At 38.2% G+C, this 17,080-nt stretch overlaps 1 protein-coding gene across 2 annotated transcripts in view; it reads right to left on the reverse strand.

Annotated features, from left to right (window-relative positions):
• Positions 1-14,711, reverse strand: part of LEPR (leptin receptor) — a 139,751-nt gene extending 125,040 nt beyond the window's left edge. For both annotated transcript variants that reach the window (XM_072730670.1, XM_072730681.1), the window contains exons 1-2: positions 14,654-14,711; positions 12,378-12,453 (exon numbers count right to left, since the gene is read on the reverse strand). The gene's annotated coding sequence lies outside the window, so the exon portion shown is untranslated. The remainder of the gene's footprint in view (positions 1-12,377; positions 12,454-14,653) is intronic.
• Between the last annotated feature and the right edge of the window lie 2,369 nt (positions 14,712-17,080).

The following is a 17,080-nucleotide window of genomic DNA, read 5'->3' on the forward strand; positions in this document are numbered from 1 at the left end:
TGAGGACTTCACATGTGTTTTCTTATTACTCTGCCTGTTGTATAGATAAGGAAATTAAGACTTAGGGAAGTTAAGCAAATCATTTATAGTCAATAGTTAGTGAGTGATAGGACTGGAAAAACTCTTGATTAAAACTACAAGAGGTTAAGCGTCTGCCTTCAGCTCAGGTCATGATCCTGGGGTCCTGGGATCGAGTCCTCCATTGGACTCCCTGCGAAGAACCTACTTCTCCCTCTGCCTATATCTCTGCCCTTCTCTGTGGGTCTCTCGTGAATGAATAAATAAATAAAGTCTTTTGAAAATAAATAAATAAATAAATAAATAAATAAATAAATAAATAAATAAAAATAATAAAATTACAAGAGTTTAAACCCAAGTAGTTTTAAATCGAATCTTAAACCAAGTAGTTCTACCTACTGAATATAACTCTACTTCAACTATGTTCTCTCTGCTGCATCTTAAGTGTCAGGCTTCTGTCTGAAATGGTTATCTCATTATGTTTTTAATTTGCATTTCCAAAATTGTTAATGAATGTGAGTGTATTTTCATGGTTTTGGCCTTCTCTTATTGATTTGTACAAATACTGTATATTCTGAATACCAAGTATGTAATCATTTGCCAGATACACACAGTATCTATATATCTATTTATCTATCTATCATCTATCTAACTTTCTCCAAGTCTTTTCCTTTCTGCTGTCTCTATGGTGTCTCCTGATGAACGAAAGCTCTTAATTAATGCAATTACATTCATCAATCGTGGTGGTTTATGCTCTTTAGATCTTGTCCAAATAACATTTTCCTACTCCAAGTCACAGATATTTCCTCATACTTTCTCCTAAAAGTTTTATTTGGCTTTGCCTTCCACATTTACATTTTCACTCAATATGGAATGGATATTTATGTTCACTGTGAAGTACAGACACAATTCCATTTTTTTCAATAATTTCAACAAATTTGTTGACCATTCCATTTTTCCATGAGTTTCTGGTATATATCTAATTTGTTATGTTCCATTGGTCTCTTGGTCTCATAGTTCTTGCACCAATAACCCATTTCTTATTTAATACAACATTATAATAAGATTTGCGTCTTCTTTTTCAGAACTATTTTGGTCATTCTTGGGCCCTCAATCATACATATAAATTTTAAAACCAGCTTTCAAGCTTTGTTGTGTCAAGCTCTCAAGGATAACACAAATCATTTTTAGATTTTTATTTTAATACCATTGAATATATTGTTCCATTTGAGTAGACATCCAAGATAGTTTACTTATTATCTGCTATTAATTCTGGTATTTGTAACCTCTATTAATAAATTTTATAATTTTCTCCATAAAGATTTTTTAATGTTATATTTCAGTAGTGTGTTTGTGCATGTATGTGTGTGTTATGCGTTTAAAATTTCTACTGAAAATAGAATTGTACCTTTTTATTTCAACTATTTTCTTTTTTTAAATATTTATTTGTTTGTTTGTTTGCTTGCTTATTTATTTGAGAGAAAGAAAGCACGAACAGAAGAGGAGGCACAGAGGGGAAGGGACAAGCAGACTGCACACTGAGTACGCTGAGCCTAATGTGGGGCTCAATCTCAGGACCCTGAGATCATGACCTGAGCCAAAACCAAGAGTCAGATGCTTAACCAACTGAGCCATCCAGAAGCTTCTATTTCAACTATTTTCTAAGTTTTTGTTGCTGTTCCATAGAAATACAATGGATTTTGTATATTAAATTTTATGCAACAACGTATCTAAACTTTTTCATCAATTTTAGTAACGTATGTCTAGATTGTGTAGGTATTCTACATAAATAATCATATAAATTCCTTATAACTATAATTTTCTCTCTGTAATTTTGACACTATTTTTTCTCTTGTTAGTTTTAACACCTGAAAGATCATGTGTTAAAGTTATACCATTAAGTATAGCTTACTGTAAGTTTTGGGGAGATATCTTTTCTGGTTTTTTGGGGTTTTTTTGTTTGTTTGTTTTTAATTTTGGTTAAGTCTCTTAGAACAGAGGACTGAGGAGTATTCTGGCTGAGTGTTTCTGGAGTTCTTGTTCTTACTTTTTTTTTTTAAGATTTTATTTATTTATTCATGAGAGAGAGAGAGAGAGGCAGAGACACAGGCAGAGGGAGAAGCAGGCTCCATGCAGGGAGCCCGATGTGGGACTCCATCCCAGGTCTCCAGGATCACACCCTGGGCTGAAGGTGGTGCTAAACCGCTGAAATTCACTTTATCCCTAGTTTTATATAAGGTTTTCTCCTCAATCATGAACAGACATTGAGGGGGCACCTGGCTGGCTCAGTATGCAACTCTTGACCTCAGTCAGGATCATGAGTTCAAGTCCCATGTTGGGCACAGAGATTACTTTAAAAAATAAAAACAGCGTATGAATAGATATTGAATTTTATCAAATTCTTACATACATTGAGATGATAAATCTTTTATCTTTTCTAATCTGTTGCCAATTTTATTAACAGACTTTTCCAAAGTTAAAAGTATGTTTATATTCTGAAATATATTGAACTTGATCAAGATGTATTAGGGTCTTATTTACACTGCTGGGTTTTTTTTTGAAGTGTGCTGTTTGGCATTTTTGTACCTATGTTTTAAACATGAAGCCTATCATTTCTTTACACTTATTCTACCTACTTTCTGAATGAAATAAGTTGGTCAATTGTTTCTTAGCTTTTTCTTTCCAGAAAGGGATTTTCTGTTTCTTGGAAAATGTGTTTGAGCTCACCTGTAAAACCAACAGGGTTTTAATTCATTGATGGGTGGGAAAGTAAAAGAAGAAGGTTGACAACCATACTGTTATTGATGTATTTAATTTTCTATTTTACCTTAGGCCAGTAGTACACCACCCCGCCAACACCCCACCGCAATCCACTTTTCTAGGCTATTATGGGCTTAACTGTGTTCCCAGAAAATTCTTATGCTGATTCTCTAACACCCAGTACCTCAGAATGTGACTCTATTGGGAGAAAGAGCCTTCAAAGAGGTGATTAAATTAAAATGAGGCCGTAGGGTAGGCCCTAATCCAATCTGACTGGTGTCCCTATATAAAGAAGTTTGGACTCACAGAGAAATTTAACAGCAAGCATCCCCTCACACAGAGAAAACACGATGTGAGGACACAGGGAGAAGGCAGGCATCTGTAAGCCAAAGACAGAAGTCAGGAAAAACCAAACTGGTGAACTTTGATGTTAGATTTCAATCATCCACAATCGTGAGGAAATGAATTTCTGTCCTTTTAGTCACCCAATCAGTGGTATTTTGTTATAGCAGCCCTAGCAAACGAGTATGCAGATTTACACATTTATCAAAATATAAGCTGGTTGTTCAAAATATTTTTTTCTCTCTCCCTTTTTATTGTGTATTTTGTCTACTCATCTCTTTGATTTTCTTCTTATCAGACTTGATAGAGGTTCTGTCTTCTGAAGGGTAAACCAGACCCCCTGGTTCAGATCGTGGCTCCGCAATAACTAGTTGTATAACTGTTGACAGGCTATAACTTCTCTCCGCTTCATTTTCCTCTTTTGTAAAATGGAGATAATTACACTACCCTCGTTGTAGGGTTGTTACGGAGATTAGATGAGTGAACATAAATAAATCATTTAAAGCAGTGCTAGTCAGTGCTAAATATTAGCTCTTTTGTTAATATTGTTATGTTGTTATTAGTCAAAGCATCATATTTGGGTATTGCCAATTTTCTCTATCGTTTTTCTGTTTTGTATTATTTTTACATGATATTCTTTCCTGTTTTTTGTTGGTTGGTGGCTTTTTTTTTTCTTCTGTTAGCTCACTCTTCTTTTTCCAGGTGAAGTTAAGATGTTTGCTAATTTATTTCTCAGTATTGCTATTTTCTATTCAGAAAACCTACTCAAATTAATAAATTTCCTCTGCTTTGGCTACTTCCCGCAAAGTTTGATAAAAAATGCTTTCAGTATCTTTTTTAAAAAATTTATTTAATTTATTCATGAGAGACACAGAGAGAGAGGCAGAGACATAGACAAAGGGAGAGGGAGAGGCAGGCTCCTCACAGGGAGCCTGATGTGGAACTCGATCCCGGGACTGGGATCATGCACCCTGAGCCGAAGGCAGACGCTCAACCGCTGAGCCACCCAGGGATCCCAAATGTTTTCATCATCATTCACTTGTAGGTATTTTGTCATTTCCTTTTAAACTGCCATTTGTTATAAGGCTAACTTGGCACCAATATTCTTTTTTAAGTTTGTTACCAGAAGTGTGGGGTCTTTTATCCTACTTCCATTATATTTTGGCTTTATTGCAGCCTCTCTTTAACACATCTGTCTCCATCCAGTTCAGTGTGCTGAGGGCCTTCTGCCCCTCGGGCACAGATGCCATATCTTCTTGTCCTTTTCTGAGGATGAAACTCTTTCTTAAATATCCTTTTGGATCCCAGAGCTGCTTGTTTTGAAATGTGTACTCTTCCCAAGTCTGCTCCATATTGCTTCTTTTCTTTGTTGCACAGTATTTTTTCCACCCAAGGGACCATTTCAATTTACTTTTTCTTCTTTATTTCTTCTTGAACAAGGCAAAACCCAGTCAAGCTCCAGGTTCCAAAAGGTAGGGTACATGGATTTCCCCTTGGTCCTACCTGTTGTCCACTGCTGTGGATGTTAACTACTTTTCTCACATCTGTGACTGATGGGCAGACTCACTGGCACTGCTCTCATTCTAAAATCTAGCTTCTAGTCAACTTCCTTCTGTCTGGCCTGCCTCCACTCTACATGGTTAACATATTCCACTCACACAACTCCACAATTCTGCTCACCTGAGAGTTTTGTCTCACTTTGCTTTGTTTTGAGTCATCTGAACTGATTAAGTACCCACTAAGACCAAGTTTCTTCCTTTCAACTCAAACCTTCAGAGCAGTATTCCTGGGAATGCAGTGAATACTGCTAATTCTTATTTCTCCCCAGTTGTTTCAGGGGATTTGTAGTTTAGTGCCAATTTGGCATGAGAAGATGATGCTTGAGTTTGCTGGTGGATACAGGGAAGATCGAGAAACATGTCTTAAAACCCATTTTCTGTTTGAGTGAATGAGGGCATTCAGTATTGCCCTACTTCTGGAACAAGAACTGGTATATGCCAGATGTGGCTTTGAAAATTACTTTGATGTGTCCTGTCTCTGTCACTTCTTTGCAGGTAACCCTGGGGGCAAGTTTATTAGCTCTTCTGTGCTCCAATGTCCTCCTATAGACAGAGGATATCTACCTCATTGGATCATTATGACACATAAAAGAAACAATCCACATAAGGTACTTAGAACCATGCATGGCTGTAATAAGTGCTTCACCAGTGGTAGGTGTTATCATTATCACTATTATTATTTAATAACATAGTTGTTCTTGTGAAATGTGTCCTGTTCTGAGAGCTGTGAGATGTAGGTACATTTCTATCTCTTCTGGCTGAATAATTTTGAGCTTTCCTTTCCTCTCTGTGCCTTAACTTTCTCATTTGTAAAATTGTAGTGTTCGGATACATAATCTTCAAAATCCTTCCTGCTCTGACATACTGAGATTCTGTGGAACCTACAGCAATGCAGCTTCCTGCATCTCCTGGGAGCAGAGCTCTTTTATCCAAAGTTGTTTATATTAAACAAACATAGATCTTTAAATCCCACAAAGTAGAACTGGGCCTGGGACAAGAACCTAATACAAAGTTCTATTTGTCCTCAGGCAGCTCAGATCAAATATGTTTTTGCAGTGCATTCTTTTTTTCCCTCTTTCTTGCTTCCTCCCTGAGTTTCTTCCCCTCTGTCTTAACTTGTGGTGCTAAAACAAAATACAACAGCCTGAGCGGCTTACGAACAACAGGTACTTATTTTTCACAGTTCTGGAGGCTGGAAGTACATACAAGATCAGGTGCTAGCACAGTTGAGTTCCCATGAGGGCCCCCTTCTAGATTACAAATTGCCCACTGCTTATTTCCTCACATGGTGGAGAGCAGAGAGAGAACACAGGCTCTCTTGTAAGGGCACAATCCCACTCATCAGAGTCCCACCCTGGTGACTGCACCTAATCCTCATTACTTCTGAAAGACCCTACCTCACAGTACCTTCACATTGGGGGCAATGCGGGGGTGGGGGGCAGCCATATAAACATTCAGGCCCTAACACCCTTCTTTCAAATCACTAGGGCTCTTTCTTACCAACACACTATTCTTCTCCATACATTAATAATTTCTTCTACCAGGAGGAGGCTTTATCTTTTTTTTTAATTTAAATTCAATTAGCCAACATATAGTACATACTTAGTTTGAGAGGCTTTATCTTCTATATTTCCTAAGTCAGGACCATGATGGTAGAATTTTTTTTTTAAACCAGGTTTGTGGGATCCCTGGGTGGCGCAGCGGTTTGGCGCCTGCCTTTGGCCCAGGGCGCGATCCTGGAGACCCGGGATCGAATCCCACGTCGGGCTCCTGGTGCATGGAGCCTGCTTCTCCCTCTGCCTGTGTCTCTGCCTCTCTCTCTATCTCTCTGTGACTATCATAAATAAATAAAAATTTAAAAAAAAAAAAAAAACCAGGTTTGTGCAGAAACTCATCATGAGAACTCTCAGTCAGACTACCAGACACTTTAAGTTGTTCTAGAGCCAAGAGTCAAAGAAAGGTCTGAATGGTCTAGAGCGAGTACATTTGACAATTGATCAATTGCACACTTGAGAAAAGCATTTACCAAAATGTATTGAGTGAAAATCCAGTTTCATGGAGTATAAAAGGGTTTTGTAAAGTATAGGTAAAAATTACTATGGTCACATAAATTTGGTTATCACTATGCTAAGCAAAACCAGACAACTTTATTTACAATAGGAGTTCTTACAACCTTTAATATGTCATTATATACTGGGAACATCTAAGAAATTTCTAAGCTCTTTAAAGCATGTTCCTATTTTTTTAAAGATGTCTGAGAAAGTTTGGATTAGTGTTTAGCAAATATTCACCTCTTCTGCCTCCGCTGTCAATGAAGTATCCTTCCCAACGTCATTGACATTGGGGTTGGACATGTGACTTGCTCTGGTCAATGGAACATTAGAGGCCTTGGATGTTCTGGTGCAGATCGGTTTCTCTCTCTCACTTCTGCATCTTCTGGGAGAACCTGTCTTGGTTAGCCACTTGTACTAGACTGATGACAGATACATAGAGAAGATCTGAACCCAACCAGTAGCTTGGAAACAAGCCATGGTGACCAGAACTTTGATGCTGAGTATGCAGTGAACCCTAGCCTAGACCAGCTGAACTGTGATTGAACTGAAGACATTGAGCATGATAATAAATGTATATGGGGGATAAGCCACTGAGATATTGAGGCTAGCCATCATCAAAAGCTGACTAAACATGTCACTGATGTAATATGCCATGCAAAACAATTTGGGAAAATAAGCTCCAGAGTCTTTCAGAATCCCTCTTTCTACCAACCTACCATCATTCTCCAGCATTTAAGAAAATTAATGCAGCTTTTTCAATTGAATAAACATTACAATTTTCATTGTGATTCACATATCTATAGTTCCACATAACAAAGCTTGGGAATTAGGATGAGCAGGCCCATTTCCCAACTAAGTAGGGGACTAGCAGGCTAGTCTCTGATGGGCAGATCAGATCTGGGGTCATGGCCCTGGTGCTCTCCCCCTACACTTTGTTGCCCCTCTTACTTCTTATAAAAAGCCCTTCATGTTCAGGGTGCCTGGGTGGCTCAGTCGGTTAAGCATCTGCCTTCAGCTCAGGTCATGATCTCAGGGTCTTGGGATGGAGCCCTGCAATGGGTTCCCCATTCAGCAGGGAGTCTGCTTGTCCCTCTCCCACTCCCTCTGTCCCCTGCTTGTGCTGTCTCTCTCTCTCTCTCTCTCAGATAAATAAATAAAATCTTAAAAACAAACAAACAAACAAAAAAAAAGTCCTTCATGCTCTTGGATGTACTTAGTTCCAGCTTTCTATTTTCAGATATACTTTCTGATTTGGAAATTCTATAATTAAAAAATGACCTCAAAACAATCTCCAGTTGAATAATATGAGTGTAGGTTGCATATTTTGAACATTAATAATACCAAGAAACCTTCCATTTATGTAGTTGCACAAAATTGTCATCCAATGTCTTCTACCCAAAATGGCCCAAGTAACTTTAAAAGCTACTCTAAAGTATAGAGAGCCATGGGAAATGACTAAACAGCACTGAAAGCAGTACTCTGCTCATAAAAAGTTCAAAAATTAGGCAATCTGGATGGTAGAAATATGCGAACCAAAGGAACCAGAACATTGTCCTGAACAAGTCTCAAAATTTGTAGTGTATACAAGTTAGGTGCTCAAGGCCTGAAACCAATAGCTGCACAGGTACATGTTTTGAAAAATCTTCCTGTTGAACCTGTTTTAGGGCAGGTGGTACCTTCAGCATAGCATCTCCCTTTGTGTATGGCATGTGCTATTGGCCTAGCAGTCCCAGGAACCACACTTTGTTCTTGTGTTGTAAGGCTCCTGACTCTCAGCACCATCTACAGAGAGCCTTGGAAGCATTCGATTGGTGCCTCAAAGTCCTACCCACCAAAAATATTTCTCTGACACAGTCAACATTTCTGTAGGAGTGGAAACAGTATGGCATTTCTGGAGGGCATTTTGCCAATTTCATTCATTCATTTTCCACATCCTCTCTGTGCCAGGCACTCTTCTAGGGCTGTAGATACTGTAGTAAAAAAAAAGCAGATAAGACTTTCTGCTCTTTTGGAGCTGACATTCTAGGGGGTGTGAGGCAAAGGAAGATAGGTTACTCTGGGGGAGAAAAATAAATGAATTAAAATATCAATAAGTAGAAGGTCAGAAATTCTACAGAGAAAAGTTAAGCACAATAGGGAAGGAAATGGACCTAAGTTATAGTTTTAAATAAGGTGGTCAGGGAAGTTCTCAATGATAAGGCCATGTTTAACTCCATATAATGTTTACAATTTTAGAGCTACAAAATAGACCAAATGGAAATACACAAAGTGCTATTTGTGATTATCTTAAGAAGGTAGGATTTTGGGGTCATTATTTGTGCTGTGTTCCAAATGTGCGTGCTTGTGTATTTTTAATTAACTGGAATTTTTGAGAAGGATGTACTTAGGCATCTCTATTTAAAAAAAAAAAAATTCCCCCAGGCAATTCTGATGCATAACAGGTATAAAATTGTTTCCTTCCCACTTTATATTTTAGATCCCAATAATCTGAACATACCAAATTCAGTATTTCAAGTGATAAATCTTCCAAAAATCCCATCAGTTAGATTACTAAGGCTTCATACATAAATACTTCAGAGGGCATTATGAGAAATACATAATGTAGTCCAAGTAAAGAAGTTAGAGTCCTGCACAGTAAATGTTTAGTTACCATCACTGTTATTATTGTGAGAGGCTTAGTGGAGATCAAGGTATCTGATCTGGATCTTGAAAAATGAATGGGATATGTGGGGAAAAGATAGGTAAAGGATGTGGTTAAAGGTCAGATATTAGATTTTCTAGGCAGGAGAAATACAAGGCCAGAGTCATGGGCAATGAGCATATTTCAAGCAAAGGCTCCTTTCATTCCGTACACATTCACTGGGCTATTTGACCATTAGCTCCACCTTGCTCACTGCTTTATCCCAGAACACAGCTGCAGATATTTGCTGAATGTTCACAGTATTTGGACCACGACTGAAGGTTTTCCATTTTAAATGTAACCTTGGGCCATTTTTATGACATCAGTCATCATTTTAACAAGGAGCTAACCAGAGCCATGTGGAGACAGACTTAAGCAAGATATACTCAAGCTTAACTAGAATGCAATCACTCTTGGGTGTGTACACAATCACAACTCATTTATCTGGTGTGGTTTGGAAATTCGAAAATTCTTTAGAATGAAAATGGCCATTTAATGCTAAGGTTTTAAAATTTCTTTTAACAGAGTTGGATGGAAATATTTTAAATGTTTTCTACAAATATCTGTGGCTTTTTAACTGCATATGGAACAAAATTGAGCCTTTTCTTTAATGAATCCGTGTTGGTTCTGGATCACAAACTGTGAGCAGCCTAAAAATGCTTTTGGCTAACTTAAGCTAAGTGATTTTTTTTTTGTTTTGTATTTTTTGTTTTTGAGAGAGAGAGAGAGAGAGAGATTGAGAGAGAGAGCCTGAGCATGTGTTCGGTCAACCAGGGGAGCAGGGTTGGGGAGGGGCAGAGTGAGGGAGAGAGAGAATCTTAAGCAGGCCCCACTCCCAGCACAGAGTCTGGCTCGAGGGTTGATCTCATGACCCTGAGATCATGACCTGAGCTAAAAATCAAGAGTCAGATGCTTAATTGACTGAGCTACCCAGATGCCCCTAAGCTAAATATTTTACTGCAGTGTTTCAGAGTATTCCTCAAATTAAAGGAAAATTGGATAACCAATCTTGAGAAGGTCAGGGATCACGCAGTTCCAAGGGTCTGTGTGGAAGGGAAGAATAAAGTTTGGGACCCCAGGATCAAGCAGCCCCAACAAGTGTGAGTCACCTGGCTCAACATCCAAACTCCTGCCCAATAAGCAACTGATCTGCTCAGATCAGATGCTCAAACTTGTGCAGCAGCAGAGAGGGCACCTTGAGCGACGGCTCCTCTGAAACAGAGTACAACCCGGGAAAGGTAGTTTTCCAAAGGACAGTCACAGTGCTGCTTCCAAAAAAGAGCAGAAAGAAGGCTGCACACACCTGAAAACATAGAGATCCAACAGAGAAATCAATGATCATTTTGAACATCAGTGGTGGTACTAGATTATAATCCAGTGATGTTCTTGGAATCTCCTCAGCTGTTTAAGGCTGTTTTCCCCTGTCCTTAATGGTCTCAGATCTGTGTACTTCTCAAGTCTCTAATCTATAGTTCTGTTGTCTCTCTCTCTGTCTCTCTCTCTGTCTCTCTTAAGATTTTATCTATTTATTTGAGAGAGAAAGAGAGAGAGCACAAGCTGGGGGAGAGGCAGCAGCAGAGGGAGAGAGAGAGGGAGAAATAGAAGCAGGCTCCCAGCTGAGCAGGGAGCCAGATGCAGGGCTCATCCTGGGATCAAGACCTGAGCCCAAAGCAGATGCTTAAACAACTGAGCCACCCAGGCACCCCTCTCTTTTTCTTTTAAAATGATTATCTGTTTCTTGCTACCTTCAATTTGCCTACTTTGGTGCTTTCAATTTACCCACCTCACTATCCTCAATTTACCTACCTCTACTTGCCTATGGACTAGGAAATGAAGGAGCTGAGCCTGTCAGAGGTATGTGTGTCATGAAGCTTTAAATGAGTCTGGGTCTTTGAGCAAAATGCAGATGACAAACACACAGGCTTGGCGTCATCTATGCTGCCTTGCTGCTCTTGCCAACAGTTAGTTGTTTAGCTATTTTGGTAGTGACTAGATGAGGAATTTATCTGTAAATGGTATGCTGCCATTTTTTTGAAGAACACAATGTTCTTTTATAATTATTTATTTCATCTTCTCCATGGCACTGGAAGGAAGGAAAGGGCAAATATTTGCTCAGGTTTATAAGTATAAAAACAGAGCCACAGAGAGCTTAAAGTGCACGGATGGAAAGGCTAGTGTGAACCCCAGGTGTCTGGTTTCTACTCTAGAAATCGGTTAATAGATTCTGCTATGTCAATATCAGGAGATCTACAGAATCATAGGTCAGAGGCAGCTTAAAACCCAAGGGATCACAGGGAATATAACAAGTGTATGATACAAAAGCGTGGGGAAAATCGCAGTGGAAGCAAGTAAATGGGAACCAACAGAACAGTAAGTTAACTACATGGGAACATAAACTTCACTATGTAATCACTTCAAGCAACAACTTGGATGAAATGCTGAAAATATGTTTACCAATTTTCAGGCAACACAAAACTAGAAGGCATTACTAAATCATCAAACGACAGAAACAAGATTCAAGCTGGAACTATTGGTTGAATCCATCCATGATAAAATTCAATATAGATTTTTTTAATGTTTTAAATTTATATCTAAGATTCAAATTTATAAGCATGGTACAGGTGAAGCCTAACTTCATCCCCCAGAATGTGGGTTTACTGCAAATCAAGAAATAATAATATTTACTGTTCATTGAGCATAGCACTGAGCATCATGCTAAGTTTTTTACATGTATTAGATCAATTCTCATAACAATTCTAAAAAGTAGGCATCATCATCACCCCCTTGTTATAGGTGAGAAAACTAGTAATTCAGGAAGTAAAATGCCCAGAGTCTGACAGCTTGTCAGTGTTAAAGCCAGGAGTTAAATTTACCTAAACATATGTCTTAATTAATATGCTACTGTTACTGTTTAAGAATAAATGTTATTAATAAAAGACTCAAGGAAGTCTCTGCAATACTCACATCTCAACCGGAGTACTCTGTGCAGTTTTATATTCATCGATCTATAGCTTTCATAAAGATGCAGTCACAGTGTGTCCTGAGAGCAACGGAAAGCAGCATATGAAAAATCAATGAGGAAACTGAGCAGAATTTAAGAGATGCCTTCAAATACACAAACTTGAAACAAGAATTATGCATGATGTCGAGGAAGGGGCCTCGGCGTGGAATTCAGCCTAGACTGGATCCACCTCTCACCTGTGTGACCTTTTCTCCCCATCTGTAAAATGCTCACGGTGATCCTTCCTGCCACTAGTGCTGGGAGCACTAGAAACAAGGCATGGGAAGCCCCTTGGCACAGCACTGGTACAGAGACATGCTCAAGAGATAGTATTATTACTTCTCCTCATGGAAGTTAAGGAAAATGGACTTTACCCTGACATTAGGAAGAAACTTTTAAAATGGCCACAGTCAGAAAGAGAATTAACTGCCTCGGGGAAACAGTGAACTGAAGGCACATAGTAAATTTATATGTGTACTTTATGGAAATATTGCACTACATTAGATGTGTTTTTAGATTAAATGTTCTCTGAGGTCCCTTTAAAAGTGGAGATTCTGAATAAAAACATACGTGCTTTTTTCCAGCTACAAAATGTGCCAGCCAACCAACCAGCTGTAGGGCCCATGCATTGACTTTTGGCAGGGTGTGAGAGTGTGTGGAGACATCTTCCTCATTCCCCGGTGGGCTCAAGGACACACCCCTTCCCAAAGTCTATCAAAGTAAAGGACTAATGGTAATCCCAGATTGGCAGGCACCCTTATATTGTTTTACATATATATAATGTATAGTCATAGCTAAATGATCCAGAAGAATAGAGTTAGTTGAACAGGATACAACAGAAAAGGAAAGAGTGCATGACTGCATGCTAACTTCTTTGGCCACAGCACCCTTCTCTCCTTCTCCCAATGACAGCCCCGTTAATGAATTACAGTAGCTGGTCTGAGTTGCTTCCTTTTACTACCTCATACTACCATGCCATTGGTGAATTGATTTTCTTCTTTTTTTTTTAATGAATGTTTGGTAGCACCTCAAATTTACATGGTATTTTGAAGACCTGAGTTGCCCTTTGTTTTACCTTTTGAACCAGATTTCACTGTAGCATATTTATTTACAAAGGCTGAAAAAAAGTTTTACTATGTTACTAAAGTCTGGAAGTTTATCTGAGATGATGAAAAAGTAATTATAAGCTGACCTCAAGCATTGGGAAAGTGTTTTGGGCATTCTGTTTACAAGCCAGAAAAATAAAATCCACCTCTTTGAAGTTTCCTTCCTCACACATTTCTGGCCGGTCTAAAGTAAAGTGATGAGATTTTCTAATATCATGGGATATTGAATTTCTATTTTGAACTTTAGAAATTTTTCACAAAATGAAATTTATTGAAGTCACAATATACTCTGTTTCACATGGGGAGCTCCTTCTGCTTGGAAATATCTTCTCTTCATTCTTGATGAGATAATTTTCTACTTATCCAAGGTCTCTGCTTAAAGGTATCACTTTCTCAGAGAGCCTTCCCTGTCTATCCTGCATTAAGTCTCTGTGTTCTCTTCCATTTTTCTTCTGCACCTCCTCAAAATTTGTAGTTATGTATTAAACCATAGATACCAGTTCTATCTTGCTTTCTATTGTGTCTCAACATTTAGGACAGTGTTTGGCATGTGGTGGGGGCTCAGTAAATATTTGTGCAATGAATGAGTATCTTCTAATTTTTTATGACATTGAATCAAAGAAAAATAACTCAGTGTCAAATCCTTACTATGGTGAGGCTTTAAAAGTTAAAAGTTGAACTCAGTCCCTCACTACTGTTTCTTTTTTTTTTTTTTTTTCAACTTTGGCTCATGTTTCTTATGTAAAAATTATGCCACCATAGAATTTTGCTTGTAGGTAGATCCTTTTGGAAAACATGATCTTCTGTTTGTTCATCAAAGACTTGGTCAAAGGTCTTTTGGAAAAACAGGTCAACCCGATCATTTTTTGACTGGCCACGTGGGCAAAAACATTCATGCGCAAAGGTCACAAGCAATGTAAACATTATAAAGACACCAGACTTGCCACAGTTTCATGACTGTGATCCCTAATACTCCCTAGGACTATAATGTTGTCAAGATGATGTTTTGGAGGAAAGGTAAAAATTGAACTTAAAATGTGGGCATATGTAACTAATAGCGGTGGTTTCCAACTGGCTTGCCTCAAAGATGTGTTTTTTTGTTCTCCATTCCCTATCTTAAACCCCATTCTTACCATAGATCCATGAGAGCAGGGACCAAAACCACAGTGTTGTTCTTCCTACCCTTGGTGCCTGGTGTAAAAAAGGTGCTTAGTTAGCAATCATGGAGTAAATAATTGGATCTTACATTAAGTCTGAAGATATGAAGATATGTATGTAATATTTCTCTTTACACAGAGGTAAATTAAGGGTGATCGAAACAATAAATAAATGGAAACATTTATATGAGCAAAACAAGTTTGATTATTAAATAACTCTTTGATCCAGCATTACTTGATTAACAGTCATTATGAGTATTATCTTTCTTTATTGCTGCTTACAAGCACACCTTTGGAGTTCCCCTGGGTGAATTGATCTTAAAAAGATTTTTGCACCTCTTTAATGAAGGTCCCTACTATTACTTGTGCCCTGTTTACCACCTTCCAATAAAGGATTATCAGGTGTCTCAAACATTCACTTTATTCACCGTGCTTGACTTCAAATAGTGCTTTAAAAATGTTGAAAATTACATAAAAGTAATTTTAGTACTTTAGTACTTTATTATTATAAAAAGATTTTGGACAAATTTGAATTGGGGTAGAACCTTTCCCCATGCTATTACTTGGATAGAAAATAACACCCATTTGGATATCATGAATTTTCATTATTTAAGTTTCACATAAAGTTTCATTCTTATCATATAGACATCAAAAGAAGTTTTCATTATAAATCTTACTGGCAAATCATAAGCAACTTTTCCTTTGTTTGAGGGAAGAGGAATTTCCCTCTGTTTGCTTTGTTGGGAAGGGAGGAGAAATCAGACAGGATCCCACTAGGGACTTACACTATTTAACAACTTTTTCAGGGTTGCTAATAGTTTTTGTCATTAATAAATTCTCTTCCATACAATGGGAATGAGATTAGAACTGATTTGTCTCATTGGACAGACTAGAACCAATGGATGGAAGTAACAAGAACACCAACTTTAATTCATTGTTAGAAAGGACCCGCCAACCATTAGCAATAACCTACTTAAAATATGTAACTGCCAGTTTCTTGGCCTCTCGTTCCTACTTTCACCACAAGGAGCTTATAATAAATCCTAGAAATGATATTTGATCTTCTCGGTAATGGTGGTGAGGTGGGGGTAGCTATTTCAGCCTCTTGTGGGCTATTAAAATACCAGGATTCAAACAATAAGAATATGAAATATAATGCTTTTGTTGAGGTTGGAATGTGCTCATCTAGTGGCTTAGTGGAATTTGACGAGTTTCAAACAGAAATTATGGACTAGATTTTTTTGGGGAAAAGGATGTCTAAAGGAGACTGAGAAAGGAGGATAAGAAAGGACAGACAGGCAGAGAGGGAAACTTCCCCCCAGATAAACCTTTTTCATTTTGTTGGCTGTATGCCATACCTAATAAGGCTTCCTAGCTGACTCTGACCTAATCTTACATCAAATATCACTGCTGTGTGCATGTGCACAGGTTTCTTTCTCCATTTCAACAGCCCTGGATCAGTGTAATCATCCCTGGGGGGTCAAGAGGCACTAAGAGAGGAAAGAGAATGAGGATGAATCTAATCTTCCTTATTGATATAAAGCTGGGGTGCCTGTGGGAACTGTTCTGATGGGCCCAGACAGGCCAGTCTAGCTCAGTTACAAAGGTTATTTATGTATCAAATAATCACACAAGGGCATATGCATAAATACTCTTTGGCTGGTTGTTATTAATGGTTTCTCTCACTTAAATTCAACTTTTCTAACTACATTCAGTATATTTATATTACTCTTGCCTTGCTCTTTATGGCTGGGAAATCTAGGTGTTAATGTCCAATTTCTCATTATAGCTCTTGATTTCTGCCCTGTGCTCCTTCAAGAGAAGCTGGAGATCAGTCATGTGCTGCCAAGCATAAAGTCTAAATGCCCAGGACCACCATAATCTAGCTCTAATCCAACTTTCTAGCCCAATAACTTCCTGTCTTCATGAATCTTCAGTCCCCTAAACACACCCTGTGATGTTGTAACCCTCAGCTTTTGCTCATACTACTTGCCAGGGATGCCATATAGCTATTCTCTGCATTATCCAAAACTTTCAAGGATGAAGTCAGACATTTACTCCCCTAGATTGACCTTAAGAGTCACAGACTTTACACAGACAAAGCTCTGGCTCCCCTAGACTGGTCCACCTTGCTCATCAGAGCTCAGGTTTATAGAGAGTAGTTGCAAACGGCAGTGTGAAGACCATGTCCACAGAAATATTTCCTCCAGCATAGTTTGGGTATGCATGATATTTAACAAAAACTTTCTAAAATAGTTGCCAATGTTTTAAAAAGAAGACCATTTGGGAAAAAAAGTAGACTATTTCACATAATTTTTTTAAAATCTGGATTTCCAACTTCTTTCAAAATATCAAAAAATAAGGCATCTGAGCTAACCTTCCTGCACGGCAAAAATCAGCCAG

This window comes from Vulpes vulpes, chromosome 12 (genome assembly GCF_048418805.1).
Source record: "Vulpes vulpes isolate BD-2025 chromosome 12, VulVul3, whole genome shotgun sequence".
NCBI lineage: Eukaryota > Metazoa > Chordata > Mammalia > Carnivora > Canidae > Vulpes > Vulpes vulpes.